This window comes from Camelina sativa, chromosome 16 (genome assembly GCF_000633955.1).
Source record: "Camelina sativa cultivar DH55 chromosome 16, Cs, whole genome shotgun sequence".
Classification (NCBI taxonomy): domain Eukaryota; kingdom Viridiplantae; phylum Streptophyta; class Magnoliopsida; order Brassicales; family Brassicaceae; genus Camelina; species Camelina sativa.
This window is the reverse complement of record NC_025700.1, coordinates 9207520-9213673: the sequence shown is the minus strand read 5'-3', so window position 1 is coordinate 9213673 and position 6154 is coordinate 9207520.

Sequence of the window (6154 nt, the reverse complement as noted above, 5' to 3'; positions counted from 1 at the left end):
AGATGGAAAAGGCACGGAGGGAAAAGAGGCAATCACTGAGGAAAACTCTCTGCCCACTCATCGAGGAAGTGAAGATACACTTCGAGGAGACGGAGAGGTTGGTTCCTGCCCAGATCCGAGCTGCTGAGATTAGGGCCAACCGGATGCTCATCAAGGAGATCTCTCGGGGGGAAATTCAGGACATCGAGGAGGAGCTCGGGATCCTGCGGGCTGATGAGGAGAAGGCTGATGGTGAAGTCGCGAAGGTAACCATCCGTGACTTTGATCTTTCCGCATTTTCTGAGCTATTGGTGGATTAGCCCGAGCTGCTATGCAAAGAGCCCCCCCCCCCCTGAGCATCACCCTTGATGAATCTGGGACTAACTTCAGACAACTGTCGAACCAGGAACTGGACCTCATTTTGAGCAACACTGCGGAGCTGGACCTTGCCGCGGAGGTGGGAATCGCTGAGGTTAATGTGACTCCTCCCGAAGTAGGTGAAGTTGCTTCGTCTGACCGTGTCCCCGCTTTAGACGAGCAATAGACTGAGTTTGGGGTTGTTTTGGCACGAGTTGCCCCCTTTTGTTTATTTTATTTTCGCCTTGCTAGACTTTGTTCGGGGTTTTTGGTCGGAGTGACAGCCCGGGACTAAAATTATTCTACTTTTAATTTAGCTTACTCGTTATATGTTTTTCGCTTACTAAGTCTTCTATGAAGAGGACCTCGATTTATAACGACTTAGGAAGCTGATTTCAAACAAACATTAGAAAGTACACAATAAGACTCGGATTTTAACTAAAGGTGCTTTCAACTTCAAGGAAAGTACAAAGTGGACTTCGGTTCGCGGAACTTCAATCTCCGATAAAAGTTTACGAAGTGGAACTTCAATCTCCGATAAAATTTTACGAAGTGAGACTCCGATTTTAAGTAAAAAGGTTTACGAAGTGAGACTACGGTTTAAATACTTTTAACGAAGTAGATCTTCGATTTTCGATAATAAAAGGTTTACGAAGTGAGACTTCAGTTTAAATGACTTTAATGAAGTAGAACTTCGATTTTTGATAAAAAAACTTTTATGAAGAGAGACTCTGATTCACTAAAAGTCTATAAAGCGGAACTTCGATCTTCGATAAAATTTTACGAAGTAAGACTTCGGTTTAAGAAAGAGTTACAGAGTGAGACTCCGGTTTTCAAAGAGAGTTTACAAAGTGAGACTTCGGTTCAAATGACTTTAACGAAGTAGAACTTCGATTTTGAAAACGAGATATTTACAACAGGAAGTTTATTTGATATAAATAGCTGGACCCGAAGCGGGTTGCCTACGTACCCTTTCCGGGATCAAGCTAGTTGTAGTTCGATACATACTTGAGACCAAACTAACCATAAAAGCGTTTCAGGTGCAAAGAATACCAGGATCTCGGTATGGGTTTCCCATTTGAATCTTCCAGCCGATAAATGCCATTTCGGATCTCGCTTGTGATCTTGTATGGTCCTTCCCAGATGATTCCTAGTTTTCCCGCATTTTCCTCCTCGGTGTTCTCATAGACCTTCCGAAGCATCATATCGCCAACCGCCAAAGGCCTACCTCGGACTTTGGAGTTGTAGTAACGGGCTACAGCATTTTGGTAGTTTTGCATTCGAACCAAGGCCCAGTCCCGTCTCTCATTTATGACATCAAGAGTGTCTTGTAAGAATGCTTCATTTTCCGCAGCCCGAGACGGGTTTAATGTTGTGCGGACTCCGGGAACCTCTATGTCAACTGGGACTACGTTATCAACCCCGTAGACTAAAGAAAAGGGTGTTTTGTTGGTGGCCCGGCGAGGTGTAGTTCGGATTGCCCAAAGTACACCTTGTAATTCGTCCGGCCAACGTCCTTTCCGGGAGTCCAGCCGTTTCTTCAGATTTGCCAGAATAACCTTATTCATGGCTTCAGCTTGCCCATTTCCTTGCGGATGGCAAGGGGTCAACTTGTTAAGTCATATTCCCCATTTCGCACAAAAGTTCTTGAACTACGAGGAGATGAACTGCGGGCCATTATCTGTTACGATCTCGTACAGCACGCTGTATCGATAGATTATACTTTTTAGCACAAACTGTTTAACTTGCTCACTAGTCATAGCTGCATATGCCGCTGCTTCTACCCATTTGGAGAAGTAATCAGTAAGGGCTAACACGTACTGAACTCCTCCCGGACCCCGATGTAAGGGACCAATAATATCCATAAACCACCTCATAAATGGGTAAGGCATGGACACAGAGGACAGGAGCTCGGTAGGCTGATGAATTGTTGGAGCATGTTTTTGGCATTTCTCGCAGGTTCGGGAATATTCCTCGCAATCAGCGAGCATAGTTGGCCAGAAATAACCCTGTCTCTCAAATTTTAAGGCTAAGGTGCGGCCTCCGGAGTGGTTGCCATTGGGCCCGTCATGAACGGCCCGCATTAACGCTGCGTACTCTTTACCAGCAATGCATGTTAAGTAATGACCAGCGATGCTACGACGCAGGAGTCCTTGAACATAAACGCAATACCGTGCACTGATGATCTTAAGCTTCCTCGCATCCCACTTATCAGCCGGGAGATCGCCTTTCTCAAGATAAGCCCATATCGGAGTCCGCCAATCGTCTGCCCCCCAATTATCAGTGGTTGTATTGCCTGAGGATTGACGTAGAACGACAGGCAGTTTGCGGCTAGGTGAATGAGACTGCTCTAGAGTGCGGACTGTGGTGTCAGTGTTTGTCCCCTCAAGAGGTGAGGGAGTGGCTTTGAGTATCGGATAAAGGAGCGCGAGCTACCTCCTCCGCTTCTCTTTTTCTCATCGCCCTGGTTACGACGCTCAAAACTTCCAAGCGTATGCTCGGATACTCTATAACTTCAACCGGAATGACTCTTGTTACCGTGGGGTCTAAAGTTGAGGCCAGTGAAGCTAAAGCGTCTGCTGCGGAGTTCTCGCTTTGCGGAATCTTTGTAACCTCGAAGTCGTCGAAAGTCGATGCTAACGCCCGAGCCGCAGCCAAGTAAGCTTCCATTCGCCCGTCTTTGGCTTCGTACTCTCCAGAAAACTGGCTTGCAAACAACTGTGAGTCACAGAAATCTCTGAGATGCCTAACGCCAATCCCTATTGCAAGGCGAAGTCCGGCTAGGAATGACTCGTATTCTGTTTCGTTATTGGACACACCAAAATTCAAACGGAACGACTGCTCGATCATTTCGCCTGTAGGTGAACTAAGGAGAACACCGATTCCGGCTCCAGTCCTAGAGGAAGCTCCATCTACGTACAAGCCCCAAGGTCCTTCGACGCTATCCTCGGCCGAACTGGCGAGTGGCAATTCGATGAGAAAATCTGCTAGCACTTGCGCTTTTGCTCAAGTCTGAGTTTGAAACTCAACACGATCGGCATATGCGCGGTGCAAAGTTGAAAGATCGGCGACAGTAGCGGCGATCGTTTCCAACCAAATTGACACTTGCCCTTCCAGACCGTTGAAACGATCGGATAAGGTGGTTACTACCCTTTACCCTCAATATTCGAAGCTGCTTGCTAGCTCTCTGATTTCTCTGCCAAATCCTGCAATAATTTTTGTATTGTTTCCAAAGTTACCTGGTTGGAGGATTCATGAGCCATGGTAGCGTTGTATAACGTAGATCTGACAGAGGTCGGAACTATTGAGGGTAAAGGGTAGTAACCACCCTCCTTCTAGCGCCAAATGTGAGAACCGAAACTGGATTCTCCTCTCGAAGTGATTTGTGGACGAAGGTACTTACTACCGTAGTAGTTCCGAACTGATTTTAGAAGTAGAAAGTTGAGAGAGTAAAAAATAAGTATTCTTGTCCCCCTAGAAGTTTTTTGGACCCCCTATTTATACTAAGCCATTACAATTAATGTCATATCCAATTAAGGCCCAAAGATCTCGCACTCCGTAATAAATGAGATCTTTGACCAATCCTCCGATCTCCGAGGTGATTCACCCGCCGTTATGCTCTATTTCACTTCTCCAATCGAGCATGATGGGCTGGGCTCTTACGTAACTTTGGCCCGTATGGCTTGCTGGTCATGGGCTAAGGCCCATGACCTGAGGTGACTAATCGCGGTACCAACAGTCGTTCTCATTAGTTTTAAACTCAAAGGATACTATATCACAAACTAGAGATGGACCTGTGCGTTGCACGGGTTTTGTTTATTTTTAATCAGTATATTATATATAATTATAGAATATAAATATATATATATATATGTATATGTTTATTAGAGGTCATCCATTCTTATATTTTTAGTGATATGTGCATTGTTTATGTATGCTTGGTTTTAAATTACATATACGTTATATTATTACTTTTAATTAAATAATATAACATATCCTAAGGATATGTTTTTTAAATAATTATTAACCTAACATTCATGAAATCCAAACTTTTGTATCACTTATCTTATTTGATATAATAAAAATAAAACATATCCTAACGATGAGTTAAAACCAAATTAAAATAACTGTATAAAAACCTAATTTTATGCATAGACTTATAAAAAAAATAAAATCAAATTCATTCCTCAAATAAGTATTTCCAACAATTGAATGGGAACATTTTCTAATTCTTTTTCGCCCAAATTACCTTTTTATCTATATGAACAACATAATAACAATTAATTGAATTTCAAGTCTAAATATATTAATCCATACAATAAAACAATTTTCTATAAAATTTGTAGCTCTTTCGATTTCTGCAGTTTTCCGGTGAAATTTTACGCATCTTTATCAAATATAACAAAAGATAATATCTGGTAATAAATTATATTTGTACCTGCTGTAATAGGGCCGTAAAAGACTCCATCTTGTAGGTTTTTCAGGAGTTCTTCCAATTTCATTTTAAATACACGACATTTAATATCAGGTCTCTCATTTGCAATCTCATTTTATATGTTCGTTCATTTCTTCCCATTTTGGATTTGCTGTTCTTGTAATGAAAAAGTTCGGATTTCCATACCGTCTACATATTGTCATTGCGTCTCGATAATTATCTACCATGTATAGCGGTCCGCCTGTGAACGAATATAATGAAATTATTTCTTGGTCTGCTCTAAGTTTTTTCTGATTATACAGATAAAAGTTCCTACGTTCTTGCTCAATAGCAGTGTATGCATCAACTACATATTGATGGAAAAGACGGCCTGAACGAATTATCGTTCTTAGAGATGTCAATCTTGAATGTATTTGGTATGCATAATACTCGCACATTGTAACATATGACCTCTTCGTAGTATATCCTTCTCTATATGGAAAGGTTTTTCCTTATAACCTTGTTCACCATATGGAAACAATAAAGGACATTGTAGATACATGTACCATGGATGTAAAGAGTTGATTTATTGTGATTTGTGCATTTTTGGATGCACTATAATATCTCTCTCACAATTTGGAATAGACATGTCACCCACAATAAGTCCAGTTATCTCGTCTCCTTGTGGAAGGTCAAATTGTCTACCACGTTTTTTATTTTTTACTAATCTGATTAAGTATTCTTCAATTGTTCCGGATTTGTATCTATCTCTAGCAATTCTGAACACTTAAGCTAACTCGTTGTATTCGTCAAGCATGTCAATCAATTAATCCGCTGAGAATACTTTCATTCAACTCATTGTTTTTTTTCTTTTGGCAAGTGCATTAAGACAATTTTGTAGTTCATGAGCGGTATCATATACGTATAGCTACACAAAACGTGGTAGAGCTCCTTCGTCTGGTAGTAGAGATCCAATTTTGTGGTAATTTTTACCATGCATACGAAAAGTGAAGGGACCATTTCCTGAATTGATATCATAATCAATTTTTCCACTCATTGATGTAAAAGCAAGCGTTGAATTATATGTTCATATATTGTTCCGAACGATGTTGACCGTGACAATAAGTCATCTAAGTAAGTTGGAGGTTGTCGAGATAGTTGTAGCACAACTCGTCCTTGTTGACAACAAATCAAAAATTTCAACTTTTTTCCACTTTGTTTAAGACTTTCAGATTTCCACACCAAAGCCTCAAGATAATTACATGTCAATAAGTCATTGTCTTCTCCTTTATTGTTTTCTGCATAAAGAACAATAACACTTTTATAAAATAATGTTATTTTGTTTGATAAAAAAAATGTTATTTTATGTAATTTTATTTAACTGTATAATTATTATATTAATAG